Source organism: Neophocaena asiaeorientalis, unplaced genomic scaffold (assembly GCF_003031525.2).
Source record: "Neophocaena asiaeorientalis asiaeorientalis breed wild unplaced genomic scaffold, Neophocaena_asiaeorientalis_V1.1 scaffold591, whole genome shotgun sequence".
NCBI lineage: Eukaryota > Metazoa > Chordata > Mammalia > Artiodactyla > Phocoenidae > Neophocaena > Neophocaena asiaeorientalis.
In genome coordinates, this window is record NW_020173494.1 from 2,271,171 (window position 1) to 2,292,057 (window position 20,887).

At 38.1% G+C, this 20,887-nt stretch overlaps 1 non-coding gene across 1 annotated transcript; it reads left to right on the forward strand.

Annotated features, from left to right (window-relative positions):
- Positions 1–344: 344 nt before the first annotated feature.
- Positions 345–449, forward strand: LOC112401349 (U6 spliceosomal RNA). The gene has a single exon (XR_003003568.1). It is a non-coding gene; the product is annotated as a U6 spliceosomal RNA (small nuclear RNA).
- Positions 450–20,887: the final 20,438 nt, after the last annotated feature.

Consider the following 20,887-nt stretch of genomic DNA (forward strand, 5'->3'; position numbering starts at 1 on the left):
TCAAATTGAGATGTAATTACTATATGACAAAATTCACTCTTTAAAAGTGAACAATTGGGGACTTACCTGGTGAAACAGTGGTCAAGACTCCATGCTCCCAATGCAGGGGGCCCAGGTTCAATCCCTGGTCTGGGAACTAGATCCCACATGCATGCCACAGCTGAGAATTCACATGCCACAACTAAGGAGCCTAGGTGCCACAACTAAGGAGCTGGCGAGCCACAACTAAGGAGCCCACCTGCAGCAACTAAGACCCAACACAACCAAATTTTTTTAATTAATTAATAAAAAAGAGAGCTAATGCCTTAAAAGCAGCCAATTGAAAATGCAAATCAAAACCACAAGTGCTTGCTTCAGCAGCACATATACTAAAATTGAGATGATAACAGAGTTTAGGATGACCTCTGCACAAGGATGACATGCAAATTTGTGAAGCATAAAAAAAAAAAACCCACAGTAAGATACATTTCACATCCACTAAGGTGACTATCATTAAAAAAAATTTTCTTTAAACAGAAAATAACAAATGTTGGCAAGAATATGGAGAAACTGGAACCCATGTGCATTGCTGGTGGGAAGATAAAATAGTGCAGCAATTATGGAAAACAGTATGGTGGTTCCTCAAAAAAATGAAAAACAGAGTTTCTCTATGACCCAGCAATTCCAATCCTAGGGATAAACCCAGAAGTACTGAAAGCAGGGTTTTAAAAAGATATTTTGAACACCTATGTGCATAACAGCCTTATTCACAACAGGCAAAAGGTTGAAGCAACCTGAATATATACAACCAGTGTATATATTCACATATATAATGAATATTATCTTCCTTTTAAAAGAAAGGAAATTCTTACACATGCTCCAGCCTGGATGAACCTTGAGGACATTATCTCAGTGAAATAAGCTGCTCGCAAAAAGAAAAATACAGTACGATCCACTTACATGAGGTACCTAAAGAAGTCAAAATCATAGAGACAGAAAGTAGAATGGTGGTTGCCAAGGGCCGGAGAGAGGAGGGCGTGAGGAGTTATTGTTTAATAGGCTATGGAGTTTTAGTTTGTAATATGAAAAGAGTTCTGGAGATATATAGTGGTGATGGTTGCACAACAATGTAAATGTACTGAATTTCACTGAACTGTACATTTTAAAATTGTTAAAATGATAAATTTTATGTTATGTATATTTTACCACAATTTTTAAAGTGTACAAGTTGATGATTTTTAGTGTGTTCACAACCATCACCACTATCTAATTTTAGAACATTTTAATCACCCCCCCCAAGAAACCTGGTAGTAGCAATTACTATTAACAATCACTCCCCAGTCCCCATTTTCCCTAGACCCTAATTGACTTTCTATTTCTATATACTTGCCTATTCTGGACATTTCATATAAATGAAATCATAAAGTATGTGGCCTTTGTGTCTTTCACTTAGCATACTATTTTCAAGATTCATCCATGTTGTAGTATGTATCAGTAATTCATTTCTTTTCATGGCCAGATAATATTCCATTGTGTGGATATACCACATTTGCTTTTTCATTCATTAGTTGGTGGATATTTGAATTGTTTCTATGTTTTGGCTGTTAATGCTTAAAATGGACAACCTAGAAGAAATGGATAAATTCCTAGAAATGTACAGTCTCCTAAGACTGAACCAGGAAGAAATGGAGAATGTGAACAGTCCAATTACCAGTATTGAAATTGAATCAGTAAAAAAACAAACAAAATAAAACAAACAAAAATTCCCAACAAACAAAACTCCAGGATCAGATGGCTTTACAGGTGAATTCTACCAAACATTTAGAAAAGAATTAATACCTATACTTCTGAAACTATTCCAAAAAGTTGCAGAGGAAGGAATGCTTCTGAGCTCATTCTATGAATCCACCATCACCAGACAAACCCAGACAAAGATATCACAAAAAAAGAGAAAATTACAGGCCAATATCACTGATGAACATAGATGCAAAAATCCTCAACAAAATACCAGCAAACAGAATCCAATAATACATTAAAAGGATCATACACCATGATCAAGTGGGATTTATCCCAGGGATGTAAGGAGTTTTCAATATCTGCAAATCAATCAATGTGATACACCACATTAACAAACTGAATAATAAAAACCATATGATCATTTCAATAGATGAGGAAAAACCTTTTAATAAAATTCAACATCCATCTGTGATAAAAACTCTCCAGCAACTGGGCACAGAGGGAACCTACCTCAACATAATAAAGGTCATATACGACAAACCCACAGCAAACATCATTCTAAATGGTGAAAAGCCGAAAGCATTTCCTCTAAGGTCAGGAACAAGACAAGGATGTCCACTTTCACCACTATTATTCAACATAGTTTTGGAAGTCCTAGCCATGGCAATCAGAGAAGAAAAAGAAATAAAAGGAATCCAAATTGGAAAAGAAGAAGTAAAATTGTCACTGTTTGCAGATGACATGATACTATACATAGAGAATCCTAAAGATGCCACCAGAAAACTACTAGAGCTAATCAATGAATTTGGTAAAGTTGCTGGACACAAAATTAATGCACAGAAATCTCTTGCATTCCTATACACTAACAACAACAAACTATCAGAAAGAGAAATTAAGGAAACAATCCCATTTACAATCACATCAAAAAGAATAAAATATCTAGGAACAAACCTGCCTAAGGAAGCAAAGACCTGTACTTGGAAAACTATAAGTCACTGATGAAAGAAATTGAAGATGACACAAACACATGGAAAGATATACCATGTTCATAGATTGGAAGATATAACATTAAAATGACCATGTTACCCAAGGCAATCTACAAATTCAATGTAATCCCTATCAAAATACTAAGGGTATTTTTCACAGAGCTAGAACAAATAATTTTAAAATTTGTACAAAAACAAAAAAGACCCTGAGTAGCCAAAACAATTTTTAGAAAAACAGAGCTGGAGGTATCACGCTCCTTGACTTTAGACAATACTACAAAGTTACAGTAATCAAAACAGTATGGTACTAGCACAAAAACAGACACATAAATCAATGGAACAGAATAGACAGCCCAGAAATGAACCCATGCACTTATCATCAATTAATCTACAACAAAGGAGGCAAGAATAGACAATGGAAAAAAGACAGTCTCTTCAATAAGTGGTGCCTGGAAAACTGTACAGCTACATGGAAAAGAATGAAATTAAAACATGCTCTAACACCATATACAAAAATAAATTCAAAATATAAGACTGGAAACCATAAAACTCCTAAAGGAAAACATAGGTGGAATACTCTTTGACATAAATTGTAGCAATATATATTTTTTTGATCTGTCTTCTGAAGTAAGGGAAATAAAAGCAAAAATTTTTTTAATGGGACCTAATTAAACGTAAAAGCTTTTGTACAGCAAAGGAAACCATCAACAAAATTAAAAGACACCCTACTGAATAGGAGAAAATATTTGCAGATAATAGGACCAATACGGGGTTAATATCCAAAATATATAAATAGCTCATACAACTCACCATGCAAAAAACAAAAAACCCAGCTAAAAAATGGGCAGAAGATCTGAATAGACATTTTTCCAAATAGGACATATAGATAGCCAAGAAGTACATGAAAAGGTGCTCAACATCCCTAATAATCAGGGAAATACAAATGAAAACCACAATGAGATATCACCTCACACATGTCAGAATGGCTATCATCAAAAAGAACACAAATAACAAATGTTGGGAGGACATGGAGAAAAATGAACCCTCATACACTGTTGATGTAAATTGATGCAGCCACTGTGGCGAAACAGTATGGAGGTTTCTCAAAAAACTAAAAATAGAACTACCCTACCATATGACCCAGCAATTCCACTCCTGGGTAGATAACCACAAAAAACACAAACAATAATTCAAAAAGAAACATGCACCCCAATGTTCATAGCATTATTTACAATTGCCAAGATATGGAAACAACATAAACGTCCATCAGCAGATGAATGGATAAAGAAGATGTGGTATATATATAATGGAATATTACTAAGCCATAAAAAAGAACTAAATTTTGCCATTTGCCAACAACATGGATGGACTTGGAGGGTATTATGCTAAGTGAAATAAGTCAGATACAGAAAGACAAATACCATATGAAATCACTCATATGTGGAATCTAAAAAATAAAGCAAAGAAGTGAATATAACAAAAAAGAAACAGATTCACAGATATAGAGAATAAACTAGTGGTTACCAGTGGAGAGAGGGAATCAGGGAGGGGCAAGATGGGGGTAGGGGATTAAGAGGTGCAAACTACTATGTATAAAATTAAAAAGCTAGGGAATTCCTTGGCAGTCCAGTGGTTAGGACTCCATGCTTTCACTGCTGAGGGCCCAGGTTGATCCCTGGTGGGGGAACTAGGATCCCATAAGCCATGCAGCACGGCCAAATCAATAAACCAATCAATAAATAAGGTACAAGGATATATTGTACAACACAGGGAATATAGCCAATATTTTGTAATAACTATAAATGGAGTATAACCTTTAAAAATTGTGAATCACGTTGTACACCTGAAACTTATGTATTAATAATATTGTACATCAACTATACCTCAATAAAAAATTTAAAAAAAGAATAACGCTGCTATGAACATCAGTGTACAAGGTTTTGTGTGAACATATATTTATATTTTTCTTCAGAATATTCCTGGAAGTGGAACTGGTAACTCTACTGTTTAATTTTTTGAGGAACTGCCAGACTGTTTCCCACAGTGGCTGCACCATTTTACATTCCTACCAATGTGAAGGTTTCAGGTGAACAGTTTTTGAATCTTGTCATTTTCTAAACTTTCTAAAAAGGTTGTATAATGTGGTTTAAATTATATAGTTTGTTTTGTTTTGCAAATTTGTAATAAGATAAGCTGGGAATGCCACACATTATTTCAATAATAAAAAATATAATACTACCTCTGGTATCTATAAACTAGATTATTTTTCTATTCAACTCTAACACCTGTCGCCTTCTGACTACTTCACTGACCGACAGGAAAACATGCGGGTGATTCTCAGATAGACCTGGCACGTGGCGCTGGCGAGACTGTTTTAGCATTCAGCATCACTCCCATCCGTCCTCCGCAACGCAGAGCAGCAGGGAACTACATTTCCCAGAAGACACCCCCTTTCTCCACCTCCCACCCCTGCTTCCAGGCAGGAGTTTGCATGAAAGGAATTTGGGGGAAATTTGGAATGCAAAAAGGAGAGGGAATCTATTATTCTGCAGAGGTGGCAACAGCCAGATGCTGCACAGATATGAGTGAGAAGGCTTCCCAGCAAGCTCTCAGGAGCCAAACTTCAGGCTGACACCTTCCACGTCCACTTCTACCTTCGCAGTAGCTGCCCTGAGTTCCGCTCCCTCGGCTCTTCCAACAGTCCTGTAAGCCCCTGTTGCTATATTATGCCCTTTATACCCGGAAGACATAGAGTGGCTTGTGTTTTCCTGAACAAATCCTAAGTAATACACATGCATATTGGGACAGAGGTACCATTTAAAATTTAAAATATTTAAATATAACGAAGGCGGGGAAATGCAGTGTGTCTAGAGACAGTGGGTTTTTTTTCACCAACGGGGAATTTCTGTTTTGGAGCCAAACTTGAGTCCAGGCTTGCTACTTTTTAGTTTATCATGAGCATTTTAAAAAGGCGCCATTAAAAACTCACTGTAAACACCATTTAATGGTAGAATAATCATCAGATATCCTGTGACTTAACGAATTAGTTCCATAATGTTGGCATTTAGGTTGTTTTTATTATTTTGGCTATTATGAATAATCCTGAAAAGAGCGACTTTTTTGATTGCTTCCTTTAGACAGATTCCAAAAAGAGACATTTCTGATTCAAAGAATAGAAACATATTAAAGATTATTGATACACATTGCTAGATTTGTTTCCAGAAATGTAGTAATTTACACTCTTACATGTGACCAAATATTCGTCTTGCCGCTCTATGACTGCCATCAAATACTATAATGTAAAAATAATGTGTGCTAATGTGAAAGGTAAAATTTCAGGTTTATTTTTTATTCACTTGTTGATTAGCCATTTCTCTTCTCCCCGCCGCCCCCTTCCTTTCCTTCTGTCCTAAAGTCCCTCCCCTCCTCTCCCCTCCCCTCCCTTCCCCTTTGCTCTCCTTTCCTTTTCTTTTTTCTCTTTCCTTCCTACTTTTTTTTCTCTCTCCCTTCCTCCTTCCTTTCCTCTAGTCTTCCTTCCTCTCTCGAATTCACATACTTTGCCTATAAATCTGTCAAATGTTATGTTTTTATAAATCTCCCAACTTCCTGTTGCATTTAATTTTGTTTATATTTTATTATATAGCAGTATGTTTATGTAGCAGAAATCTATTCCTTTAGAGTTCCTAACATTGCTTTTAATATTAAATAGTTTATCTGCCATTCAGAAATCAGATGAGTATTAACTTCTGTTTTCTATTAGTTATGGCTTGATTTAAAATTGTGTCTGGGTGTTATACATTAACTCTTTGACTTACCTGAACTTTTTTTGGGGGGGGGTATATTTTAAAAGGAGAAGATGTAACTTAATTTTCTCCCCAAACAACTAGTTTCTTGAGCACCCTTTGGTGCTCCCTACTATTATGTAATTATATTTTTTAGATTCTAAATGTGGCTCTTTTAAATAAGTAGGACATGCTTGTTGGAAAAAAGTCCAAATACTTCGGAAATACATAGTGTGGAAAGTGAAAGAATCACCCTCTAGAGATAACCATTGATAATGATTTAGTGAATTTTTAAAAATTGGCCTTTTAAGTTGAAGCATACAAATAACATGCATAGATTTTAAGTGTATAGTTTGATGAGTTGTTGTTTTTGGTTTTTGGTTTTTTTTGCGGTACGCGGGCCTCTCACTGTTGTGGCTGTTCCCTCTCCTCCAGTCCGCACTGTGTGGCACCTACCTTGCTTTGTTCCACATAATGGCCTGAGGACTGAATCATTTTGAAAGGGAAGAACAAAAGGAAAGAGGAAGTGGTGTGGAAGTATTGTCATTCCTTTAAATCTTAGTTACTCTAAAGGGTATGACATGGTAGTCATTATGTTTTTAATTTGCATATCTCTGATGACTAATGATGTAGAACTTCTTTTAAGTGCTTATTGGGCATTTGTACACCTTTTGTCAAGTGTCTGTGTGAGGTTTTTGCCCATTTACAAAGTGTTTTTTCTTTGTCTTATTGATTTGTAAGAGTTGCTCATAAAGTCTGGATCCAGTCCTTTTTAAATGTGTGTATTGAGAATGTATTCATCCACTCTTTGGCATGTCTTTTTATTTTCTTAATGGTATTGATGATCAGAAACATACTTTTTATGAAATCCAATTTATGAGTTTTAAATTTCATGGCTAGTGGTTTTTGTGTGTCATCTGAAATATTTGCCCACCTCCAGTTCATGAAGACATTCCCCTGTATTTTCTTTTAAAGGCTTTAAAGGTTTAGATTTTATGTTTAGACCTTTGATGCATCTCAAATTAATTTTTGTGTATGCTGTCAGACAAAGGCCAAGATGACGTTTTTTCCATAGAGCTATCCAGTTGTGCCAACATTTATTGTTGCAAAAGATCTTCATTTCCTGATGAATGATCTCAGCTATTTTGTCAAAAATCAATTCTCATATATGTGTGAATTTTTTTTCTGGACTCTCTGTTCTGTTTCATTAATCTGCACTGTACCAATGTACTAGTACCCCCATTGTACTTGATTACTGTAGCTTTATATTCAGGTGGTGTAAGTGCTCCACTTTCGTTCTTTTTCAAGATAGTTTATGCTACATCCTTCGGATTTCCATTAAACTTTAGAATCAGTTTCTTGATTAGCTACAAAAAAAATGCTGCTTGGAATTAGGATAGTGTTGAATCTGTAGTTCACATTGGGGAAAATTACCACCTTAATAGTATCAAATTTTCTATTCCAGGAACATTTTATATATATAATTCTCACAATTATTTATAATTGTGGGATAAACGTCTTACAGATCTTTCATCAAATTTATTCCCAAATAATTTGTTTTTGAATGATATTGTTAAGTGGTTTTTTTTTTTTGCAGTACGCGGGCCTCTCACTGTTGTGGCCTCTCCCGTTGCGGAGCACAGGCTCCGGACGCGCAGGCTCAGCGGCCGTGGCTCCTGGGCCCAGCCGCTCCGTGGCATGTGGGACCTTCCTGGACCGGGACGCAAACCCGTGTCCCCTGCATCGGCAGGCGGACTCTCAACCACTGCGCCACCAGGGAAGCCCCTGTTAAGTGTTATTTTTTAAAGTACATTTTTTTCTGTTGTTTTTGGTAGCATATACAAATACAGCTGATATTTATATATTAACCTTGGATCATGCAATGTTCTTTTTTATATTGAAATATAGTTAGTCTACAATGTTGTGTTAGTTTCAAGGGTACAGCAAAGTGATTCATTTATACATATATATATTCTTTTACAGATTCTTTTCCATTATAGGTTATTACAAGATATTGAGTATAGTTCCCTGTGCTATATAATAGGTCCTTGTTGTTTACCTGTTTTATAAAGAGTAATGTGTATGTGTTAATCACAAACTCCTAGTTTATCTCTCCCTGCTCCCCTCTCCCCCCGACTCCACTATCCTCTTTTGTTTTTTATGTCTGTGAGTCTATTTCTGTTTTGTAAATAAGTTCACTTGTATCCTTTTTTTTTAAGATTTCCCATGTAAGTGATATCATATGATATTTGTCTTTCACTGACTTACTTCACTTAATATGATAATCTCTAAGTCCATCCATGTTTCTGCAAATGGCATTATTTCATTCTTTTTAGAACTTAGTAACAGTCCATTGTGTGTGTGTGTGTACACACACACAACATCTTCCTTATCCATTCATCAGTCGAGGGACATTTAGGTTGCTTCAACGACTTGGCTATTATAAATACTGCTGCTATGAACACTGGCGTGCATGTATCTTTTTCAATTAGAGTTTTCTCTGGATATATTCCCAGGAGTGGGATTGCAGGATCATATGGTAACTCTATTTTTAGTTTTTTAAGGAACCTCCATACTGGTCTCCATAGTGGCCGTACCAATTTACATTCCCACCAACAGTGTAGGAAGGTTCCACTTTTTTACACCCTCTCTAGCATATTTTTTTAAACATCTTTATTGGAGTATAATTGCTTTACAATGTTATGTTAGTTTCTGCTGTATACAAAGTGAAGCAGCTATATGTATACATATATCACCATATCCCCTCCCTCTTGCGTCTCCCTCCCACCCTGCCTATTCCATCCCTCTAGGTGGTCACAAAGCACTGAGCTGATCTTCCTGTGCTATGCAGCTGCTTCCCACTAGCTATCTATTTTACATTTCGTAGTGTATATGTGCCAGTGCTAATCTCTGACTTTGTCCCAGTTTACCCTTCCTCCTCCCCATGTCCTCAAGTCCATTCTCTACATCTGAGTCTTTATTCCTGTCCTGCCCCTAGGTTCTTCTGACCATTTTCTTTTCTTTTCTTTTTTAGATTCCATATATATGTGTTAGCATACGGTATTTATTTTTCTCTTTCTGACTTCACTCTGTATGACAGATTCTAGGTCCATCCACCTCACTACATGTAACTCAATTTCATTTCTTTTTATGGCTGAGTAATATTCCATTGTATGTATGTGTGCCACGCCTTCTTTATCCATTCATCTGTCGATGGACACATAGATTGCTTCCATGTCCTGCCTATCGTAAATAGTGCTGCAGTGAACACTGTGGTACATGTCTCTTTTTGAATTACGGTTTTCTCAGGGTATATGCCCAGTAGTGGAATTGCTGGGTCATATGGTAGTTCTATTTTTAGTTTTTAAAGGAACCTCCATACTGTTCTCCATAGTGGCTGTATCAATTTACATTCCCACCAACAGTGCAAGAGGATTCCCTTTACTCCACACCCTCTCCAGCATTTATTGTTTGTAGATTTTTGGATGATGGCCATTCTGACTGGTGTGAGGTGATACCTCATTGTGGTTTTGATTTGCACTTCTCTAATGATTAGTGATGTTGAGCATTCTTTCATGTGTTTGTTGGCAATCTGTATATCTCCTTTAGAGAAATGTCTGTTTAGGTCTTCCACCCATTTTTGGGTAGGATTGTTTGCTTTTTCAATACTGAGCTGCATGAGCTGCTTGTATATTTTAGAGATTAATCCTTTGTCAGTTGCTTCATTTGCAAATATTTTCTCCCATTGTGAGGGTTGTCTTTTGGTCTTGTTTATGGTTTCCTTTCCTATGCAAAAGCTTTTAAGTTTCATTAGGTCCCATGTGTTTACTTTTCTTTTTATTTCCATTTCTCTAGGAGGTGGGTCAAAAAGGATCTTGCTGTGATTTATGTCATAGAATGTTCTGCCTATGTTTTCCTCTAAGGGTTGCATAGTGTCTGGCCTTACATTTAGCTCTTTAATCCATTTTGAGCTTATTTTTGTATATGGTGTTAGGGAGTGTTCTAATTTCATTCTTTTACATGTAGCTGTCCCGTTTTCCCAGCACCACTTATTGAAGAGACTGTCTTTTCTCCATTGTATATCCTTGCCTCCTTTATCAAAGATAAGGTGACCATATGTACGTGGGTTTATCTCTGGGCTTTCTATCCTGTTCCATTGATCTATATTTCTGTTTTTGTGCCAGTATCATACAGTCCTGATTACTGTAGCTTTGTAGTATAGTCTGAAGTCAGGGAGCCTGATTCTTCCAGCTCTGTTTTTCTTTGTCAAGATTGCTTTGGCTGTTTGGGGTCTTTTGTGTTTCTACACAAATTGTAAAATTTTTGTTCTAGTTCTGTGAAAAATGACACTGGTACTTTGAGTGGGATTGCACAGAATCTGTAGATTGCTTTGGGTAGTATAATCATTTTTACAGTGTTGATTCTTCCAATCCAAGAACATGGTATATCTCTCCATCTGATTGTATCGTCTTTAATTTCTTTCATCAGTGTCTTATAGTTTTTTTGTTGTTTTTTTAAAGGAAAACCAACGTTGGGGGAAGATGTGGAATCTTTTTTTTTTTAATTAATTTATTTTTATTTTTGGCTGTGCTGGGTCTTCGTTTCTGCGCAAGGGCTTTCTCTAGTTGCGGCAAGCGGGGGCCACTCTGCATCACAGTGTGCGGACCTCTCACTATCGCGGCCTCTCATTGCAGAGCACAGGCTCCAGACGTGCAGGCTCAGTAGTTGTGGCTTACGGGCCCAGTTGCTCCACGGCATGTGGGATCTTCCCAGACCACGGCTCAAACCCGTGTCCCCTGTATTGGCAGGCAGATTCTTAACCACTGCACCACCAGAGAAGCCCAGTGTCTTATAGTTTTCTGAATACAGGTCTTTTGTCTCCGTAGGTAGGTTTATTCCTAGGTATTTTATTCTTTTTGTTGCAGTGGTACGTGGGAGTGTTTCCTTAAATACTCTTTTGGATTTTTCATCGTTAGTGTATAGGAATGCAAGAAATTTCTCTGTATTAATTTTGTATCCTGTTACTTTACCAAATTCATTGATTAGCTCTGGTAGTTTTCTGGCAGCATCTTTAGGATTCTCTATGTATAGTATCATGTCATCTGCAAACAGTGACAGCTTTACTTCTTTTCCGATTTGGATTCCTTTTATTTCCTTTTCTTCTCTGATTGCTGTGGCTAAAACTTCCAAAACTATGTTGAATAAGAGTGGTGAGAGTGGGCAACCTTGTCTTTTTCCTTATCTTAGAGGAAATGCTTTCAGTTTTTCACCATTGAGGACGATGTTGGCTGTGGGTTTGTCATATATGGCCTTTATTATGTTGAGTTAGGTTCCCTGTATGCCTACTTTCTGGAGAGTTTTTATGGTAAATGGTTGTTGAATTTGGTTGAAAGCTCTTTCTGCATCTATTGAGATTATCATATGGTTTTTATCCTTCAGTTTGTTAATATGGTGTATCACATTGATTGATTTGCGTATATTGAAGAATCCTTGCATTCTTGGGATAAACCTCACTTGATCATGGTGTATGATCCTTTTAATGTGCTGATGGATTCTGTTTTCTAGTATTTTGTTGAGGATTTTTGCATCTATGTTCATCAGTGATGTGGGCCTGTAGTTTTCTTTTGTTGGGACATCTTTGTATGGTTTTGGTATCAGGGTGATGGTGGACTCGTAGAATGAGTTTGGGAGTGTTCCTCCCTCTGCTATATTTTGGAAGAGTTTGAGAAGGATGGGTGTTAGCTCTTCTCTAAATGTTTCATAGAATTCACCTGTGAAGCCATCTGGTCCTGGGCTTTTGTTTGTTGGAAGGTTTTTAATCACAGTTTCAATTTCAGTGCTTGTGATTGGTCTGTTCATATTTTCTATTTCTTCCTGATTCAGTCTTGGCAGGTTGTGCATTTCTAAGAATTTGTCCATTTCTTCCAGATTGTCCATTTTATTGGCATAGAGTTGCTTGTAGTAATCTCTCATGATTTTTTTTATTTCTGCAGTGTCAGTTGTTACTTCTCCTTTTTCATTTCTAATTCTATTGATTTGAGTCTTCTCCAGATTTGAGTCTTCTCCTTTTTTTTCTGGATGAGTATGGCTAATGGTTTATCAATTTTGTTTATCTTCTCAAAAAAACAGCTTTTAGTTTTATTGATCGTTGCTATTGTTTCCTTCATTTCTTTTTCATTTATTTCTGATCTGATCTTTATGATTTCTTTCCTTCTGCTAGCTTTGGGTTTTTTGTTGTTCTTCTTCTTTCTCTAATTGCTTTAGGTGTAAGGGTAGGTGGTTTATTTGAGATTTTTCTTGTTTCTTGAGGGAGGATTTTATTGCTAGAAACTTCCCTCTTAGAACTGCTTTGGCTGCATCCCATAGATTTTGGGTCAGCGTGTTTTCATTGTCATTTGTTTTTAGGTACTTTTTATTTCCTCTTTGATTTCTTCAGTGATCTCTTGGTTATTTCATAGTGTATTATTTAGCCTCCATGTGTCTGTATTTTTTAGGGTTTTTTTTCCTGTAATTGATATCTAGTTTCATAGCATTGTGGTTGGAAAAGATACTTGATACAATTTCAATTTTATATGTTTTGGGTTTGTTATTGTAGGTCTTTTCCTTCTCTTTTGTTTCCCGCCTAGAGAAGTTCCTTTAGCATTTATTGCAAAGTTGGTTTGGTGGTGCTGAATCCTGTTAACTTTTGCTTGTCTGTAAAGGTTTTAATTTCTCTATCGAATCTGAATGAGATCCTTGCTGGCTAGAGTAATCTTGGTTGTAGGTTCTTCCCTTTCATCACTTTAAATATGTCATGCCACTCCCTTCTGGCTTGCAGAGTTTCTGCTGAAAGATCAGCTGTTAACCTTATGGGGATTCCCTTTTATGTTATTTGTTGCTTTTCTCTTGCTGCTTTAATATTTTTTCCTTGTATTTAATTTTTGATAGTTTGCTTATATGTGTCTTGGCGTGTTTCTCCTTGGATTTATCCTGTATGGGACTCTCTGCACTTCTTGGACTTGATTGACTATTTCCTTTCCCATGTTACAGAAGTTTTCAACTATCATCTCTTCAAATATTTTCTCAGACCCTTTATTTTTCTCTTCTTCTTCTGGGACCTCTATAATCTGAGTGTTGGTGTGTTTAATGTTGTCCCACAGGTCTCTGAGACTGTCCTCAATTCTTTTCATTCTTTTTACTTTATTCTGCTCTGTGGTAGTTATTTCCACTATTTTATCTTCCAGGTCACAATATCTGTTCTTCTGCCTCAGGTATTCTGCTATTAATTCCTCCTAGAGAATTTTTAATTTCATTTATTGTGGTGTTCATCATTTTTGTTTGCTCTTTAGTTCTTAGGTCCTTGTTAAACGTTTCTTATATTTTCTCCATTCTGTTTTCAAGATTTTGGATCATCTTTACTACCATTATTCTGATTTTTTTTTCAGGTAGACTGCCTATTTCCTCTTCATTTATTTGGTCTGGTGGGTTTTTACCTTGCTTCTTCATCTGCTGCATGTGTTTCTATCTTCTCATTTTGTTTAACTTACTGTGTTTGGGGGTCTCCTTTTCACAGGATGCAGGTTCGTAGTTTCCATTGTTTTTGGTGTCTGCCCACAGTAGGTGAGGTTGATTCAGAGGGTTGTGTAGGTTTCCTGGTGGAGGTGACTGGTGCCTGTGTTCTGGTGGGTGGGGCTTGATCTTGTCTTTCTGGTGCACAGGACCACGTTCAGTGGTGTGTTTTGGGGTTTCTGTGAACCTAGTATGACTTTAGGCAGCCTCTTTGCTAATGGGTGGGGTTGTGTTCCTGTCTTGCTAGTTGTTTGGCATGGGCCATCCAGCACTGGAGCTTGCTGGCCATTGGGTGGAGCTGGGTCTTAGTGTTGAGATGGAGATCTCTGGGAGAGCTCTCACCGATTGATATTACATGGGGCTGAGAGGTCTCTGGTGGTCCAGTGTCCTCGACTTGGCCCTCTCACCTCCGAGGCTCAGGCCTGACACCCGGCCGGAGCACCAAGACCCTGTCACCCACACGGCTTGGAAGAAAAGGAAGAAAAAAAAGGAAATAAAATAAAATAAATAAATAAATTTTAAAAAGAGAGCAACCAAACCAATAAACAAATCCAGCAATGATAATAAGCACTAAAAACTAAACTAAGAGAAACATAAAAATCAGAAACAAATCAGTCACAGAAGGCAAACCCCAAGTCTATGGTTGCTCCCAAAATCCACTGCCTCAATTTTGGAAACATTCTTTGTCTATTCAGTTATTCCATAGATGCAGGGTTCATCAAGTTGATTGTGGGGATTTAATCCATTGCTCCTGAGGCTGCATGGAGAAATTTCCCTTTCTCTTCTTTGTTCCCACAGCTCCTGGGGTTCAGCTTTCGTTTTGGCCCCACCTCTGCGAGTAGGTCACCCTGAGGCATCTGTTCCCTGCCCAGACAGGAGGGGGTTAAAGCAGCAGCTGATTAGGGCTCTCTTGCTCACTCAGGCCAGGGAGAGTGAGAGGTACTGCAGTCATAATTGGAATGCAGGGCGAGCCTGCAGTGGCAGAATTCAGCATGACATTGCGATAGCCTGAGGCATGTCGTGTGTTCGCCCTGGGGAAGTTGTCCCTGGATCTCAGGACCCTGTCAGTGGTGTGCTGCACAGGCTCCCAGGGAGGGTGTGGATAGTAACCTGTGATTGCACAGAGGACTCTTGGTGGCAGTGGCAGCAGAGTTAGCATTTCCTGCCCCTCTCTGGGGTCCGAGCTGATAGCTGCAGCTCACGCCCATCTCTGGATCTCGCTTATTCAGTGCTCTGCCTTCTGTAGGCACAGGGGGAAGGGATCCCCTCTCCTTGTGCACCCCAAAGCAATGGTCTGTTGCCTCTTCGGCAGGTCCAGACTTTTCCCCTGACTCCCTCCTGGCTTGTTGTGGCGCATTAGCCCCCTTCAGGCTGTCTTCACGCAGCCAGCCCCAGTCCTGTCCCTGGGGTCTGAACTCCAAAGTGCAAGCCTCAGCTCCCAGCCCACACCTGCCCCAGCAGGTGAGCAGACAAGCGTCTCAGGTTGTTGAGTGCTGGTTGGCACCAATAATCTGTGCAGGAAGTGCACTTTGCCCTCTGCACTCCTGTTGCTGCACTCTCCTCCGTGGCTCTGAAGCTTCCACCCCACCCACCGCCTGTCCCCGCCAGTGAAGGGGCTCCCTAGAGTGTGGAAACTTTTCCTCCTTCACAGCTCCCTCCCAGAAGTGCAGGTCCCATCCCTATTCTTTTGTCTCTGGTTTTTCTTTTGCCCTACCCAGGTACAGGGGATTTTCTTGCCTTTTGGGAAGTCTGAGGTCTTCTGCCAGTGTTCAGAGGTGTTCTGTAGTGGTTCCACATGTAGATGTGTTTTTGATGTATTTGTGGGGAGGAAGGTGATCTCCATGTCTTACTCCTCCGACATCTTGAAGGTCTCCCCTCGAGCATATATTATTTGTAGACTTTTTGAAAAATGGCCATTCTCACCAGTGTGAGGTGATACCTCATTGTAGTCTTGATTTGCACTTCTCTAATAATTAGCAATATTGACCTTCTTTTCATGCTGGCTATCTGCATCTCTTCTTTGGGGAAATGTGTATTTACTTCCTCTGCCCTTTTTTTTTTTTTTTTTTTGAGCCACCAGGGAAACCCCATAGGTTGTCTTTTTGTTGTGATGATAGTTTCCTTTCTTGTGCAAAAGTTTTTTCATTTAATTAAGTCCCATTTGTTTATTTTTGTTTTTATTTCTATTACTCTAGGAGACAGATCCAAAAAACTATTCCTGTGATTTATGTTAAAGAGTGTTCTGCCTATGTTTTCCTCTAGGAGTTTTATAGTATCCAACCTTACATTTAGGTCTTTAATCCATTTAGAGTTTATTTTTGTGTATGGTGTTAGGGAGTGTTCTAGTTTCATTCTTTTGCATGTAGCTGTCCAGTTTTCCCAGCACGACTTATTGAAGAGACTGTCTTTTCTCCATTGTATATTCTTGCCTCCTTTTTCACAGATTAATTGACCATAGGTGCATGAGTTAATTTCTGTGCTCTCTATCTTGTTCCATTGATCTATATTTCTGTTTTTGTGCCAGTACCATACTGTTTTGATTACTGTAGCTTTGTGGTATAGTCTGAAGTCAGGGATGTGATTCCTCCAGCTCTGTTCTCTTTTCTCAAGATTGTTTTGGCTATTTGGGGTCCTTTGTGTATCCATACAAATTTAAAACTTTTTTTGTTCTAGTTCTGGGAAAAATACCATTGGTAGTTTGATAGTGATTGCATTGAATCTGTAGAATGTTTGGGGTAGTATAGTCATTTTCACCATGTTGATTCTTCCAATTCAAGAACATGGTATATCTTGCCATCTATATGCGTTGTCTTCAGTTTCTTTCATCAGTGTCTTATAGTTTTTGGAGTACAGGTCTTTGCCCCTTAGGTAAGTTTGTTCCTAGGTATTTTATTCTTTTTGATGTGATTGTAATGGGATTGTTTCCTTAATTTCTCTTTCTGATATTTGTTGTTAGTGTATAGAAATGCAACAGATTTCTGTATATTAATTTTATAACAAGCAACTTTACAGAATTCATTGATGAGCTCTAGTAGTTTCCTGGTAGCATGTTTAGGATTTTCTATGTATAGCATCATGTCATCTGCAAACAGTGACAGTTTTACTTCTTCTTTTCCAATGCAGATTCCTTTTATTTCTTTTTCTTCTCTGACTGCTGTGGCTAGGGCTTCCAAAACTATGTTGAATAAAAGTGGTGAGAGTGGGAATCCTTCTCTTGTTCCTGATCTTAGAGGAGATGCTTTCAGCTTTTCACCACTAAGTATGATGTTAGCTGTGGGTTTGTCATATATGGCCTTTATTATGTTCAGGTATGTTCCCTCTCTGCCCACTTTCTGAAGAGTTTTTATCACGGATGGATGTTCAATTTTATCAAAGCTTTTTCTGCATCTATTGAAATGATCATATGGTTTTTATTCTTCAATTTGTTAATGTGGTGTATCAGATTGATTGATTTGTGGATACTGAAAACTCCTTGCTTCCCTGGGATAAATCCCGTTTTATCATGGTGTATGATTTTTTTTTTTTTTTGTGGTACGCGGGCATCTCACTGCTGCGGCCTCTCCCATTGCAGAGCACAGGCTCTGGACGCGCAGGCCCAGCAGCCATGGCTCACGGGCCCAGCTGCTCCGTGTCATGTGGGGTCCTCCCAGACCGGGACATGAACCCATGTCCCCTGCATTGGCAGGCGGACTCTCAACCACTGCGCCACTAGGGAAGCCCGGTGTATGATCATTTTAATGTATTGTGGGAGTCAGTTTGCTAGTATTTGGTTGAGGATTTTTGCATCTATGTTCATCAGTGGTATTGGTCTGTAATTTTCTTCCTTTTGTGATATCTTTGTCTGGTTTTGGTATCAGGGTAACGGTGACCTCATAGACGGAGTTTGAAAGTGTTCCTTGCTCTAAAATTTTTTGGAATAGTTTCAGAAGGATAGGTGTTAACTCTTCTCTAAATGTATGGTAGAATTCACCTGTGAAGCCATCTGGTCCTGGACTTTTGCTTGTTGGAAGTTTTTAAATTACTGATATAATTTCAGTACTGGTAATTGGCCTGTTCATATTTTCTATTTCTTCTTGCTTCATTCTTGGGAGATTGTACCTCTCTAAGAATTTGTCCATTTCTTCTAGAATGTCCATTTTGTTGGCATATAGTTGTTTGTAGTAGACTGTTATGATCCTTTGTATTTCTGTGGTGTTGATTGTACCTTCTCCTTTTTCATTTCCGATTTTATTGTTTTTGGCCCTATCCCTTTTTTTCTTGATGAATCTGGCTAAAGGTTTATCAATTTTGCTTATTTTTTCAAAGAACTAGATTTCAGTTTCATTGATCTTTTGTTTTCTTTTTTCTTTTTTTTAGCGTCTATTTCATTTATTTCTGCTCTAATCTTTTTTTTTTTTTTTTTTTTTTTTTTTTTTTTTTTTTTTTTTTTGCGGTACGTGGGCCTCTCACTGTTATGCCCTCTCCCATTGTGGAGCACAGGCTCCGGACGCACAGGCTCAGCGGCCATGGCTCACGGGCCTAGCCGCTCCACGGCATGTAGGATCTTCCCAGACCGGGGCACGAACCCATGTCCCCTGCATTGGCAGGTGGACTCTCAACCACTGCGCCACCAGGGAAGCCCTGCTCTAATCTTTATGATTCCTTTCCTTCTACTAACTTTGGGTTTTGTTTCTTCTTTATCTATTTGCTTTAGTTTTAAGGTTAGGTTGTTTATTTGACATTTTTCTAATTTCTTAAGGTAAGCTTGTATCGCTATAAACTTCCCTCTTAGAATTGCTTCTGCTGCATCCCAAAGGTTTTGGATCATTGTGTTTTTATTTTCATTTGCCTCTAGGTATTTTTTGTTATTTCCTGTTTGATTCTTCAGTGGTCCATTGGTTGTTTAGTAGCATATTGTTTAGCCTCCACGTTCTTGTAGTTTTTGCAGTTTTTTCATTGTACTTGATTTCAAGCCTCAGAGTGTTGTGGTTAGAAAGGATGCTTAATGTGATATCAGTTTTATTAAATTTACTGAGGCTTACTTTGTGACCCAGCATGTGATATATCTAGGAGAATGTTCCATGTGCACTTGAAAAAAAATGTATATCCTCCTGCTGCTTTTGGATGTAATGCTCTATACATGTCAATTAAGTCCATCTGGTCTAATGTGTCACTTAAGGCCTGGGTTTCCATATTGATTTTCTGTCTGGATGATGTGTCCATTGATGTAAGTGGGGTGTTAATGTCCCCCACTATTATTGTGTTACTATTAATTTCACCTTACAAGTCTGTTAACATTTGCCTTATACATTGAGGTGCTCCTATGTTGGGTGCATATATATTTACAATTGTTATATCTTCTTTTTGGATTGATCTTTTGATCATTTTGTAGTGTCCTTCTTTGTCCCTTGTAACAGTCTTTATTTTAAAGTCATTTTGTCTGATGAGTGTTGCTACGATTGCTTTCTTTTGATTTCCATCTGCATGGAATACGTTTTTCCATTGTCTCGCTTTCAGTCTGTATGTGTCTCTAGATCTGAAGTGAGTCCCTTGTAGGCAGCAAATATTTTGGTCTTGTTTTTATGTCCATTCAGCCAGTCTGTGTCTTTTGGTTGGAAAATGTAATCCATTTACATTTAAGGTAATAATCAATATATATGTTCTTATTGCCATTTTGTTAATTTTTTAAATTTGTTTTTGTAGTTCTTTTTTTCCCCCTCCTTTTGTTCTCTTGTGACTTGATGACTATCTTTAGTGTTATGTTTAGATTCTTTTTTCTTTTTTGTGCATATATCTATTATAGATTTTTGTTTTGCAGTTACCATGAGGTATTTGTTTAGGAGTCTAAATTTTTATGTGCTTAAGTTGCTGATCTCTTAATTTCAAATGCATTTTAGATACCCTGCATTTGTAGTCTCCTCCCCTCACATTTACTGTTTTTGCTATTATATTTTACACCTAATTGTGTTGTGCATCCCTTAATTGCTTATTGTGGATACAAATGATTTTACTAATTTTGTCTTTTAACCTCCCTACTAGCTTTGTGCATGGATGATTTTCTACCTTTATTGTATGCTTACCTTTACCGGTGAGCTTTTCCATTTTGTAATTTTCTCATTTCTAGTTGTGGCCTTTTCCTTTTCCTAGAGCATTTCCTGTAGCAATTGTTGTAAAGTTGGTTTGATGGTGCTGAATTCTTTTAGCTTTTGCTTGACTGTAAAGCTTTTCCTTTCTCCATCAAATCTGAATGAGAGCCTTGCTGGGTAGAGTATTCTTGTTTGTAGGCAGAAGAGGAAGTCAGAGGATTCCAAGCATGAGAAGGCATGGACGTGCTTTTGCTTGTTTGAAGATGGAAGGAGCCACATGAAAAGGAATGTGGGCAGCTTCTAAGAGCAAACAGCAGTCCCTGGCTGATGGCCAGCAAGGAAATGAGGACCTCCATCCTACACCTGCAAGGAACTGAATTCTGCCACCACCTGAATAATCTTGAAAGTGGATTCTCCTCCAGTACCTTCAGATAAGAGTTCAGCTGGTCCATAACTTCATTTACCCTGAGTAGAGCCCAGCTTAGCCTGCCCAGGACCCCTGACCTACACAATACAAGGTGAAGGAATTGCATTAAGAAAAACCTGGAGGGGAGAAGCGTCCAAAGTCATGGAGTAGAAGGAAGCTAAGCTCACCTCCTCTCACAAGCACACCAAAATCAAAACAGTTTGCAGAACAACCATCACTGCAAAAGACTGAACCCTACCAGAAAAGATCCTCTACAACTAATGTCATAAAGATGGAACCACAAGGAGATGGGTAGGAGGGGTGGACTTGCAATGTAATCAAACCCCATACCCCCTGGGTAGGCAACCCTCAAACTGGAGAATA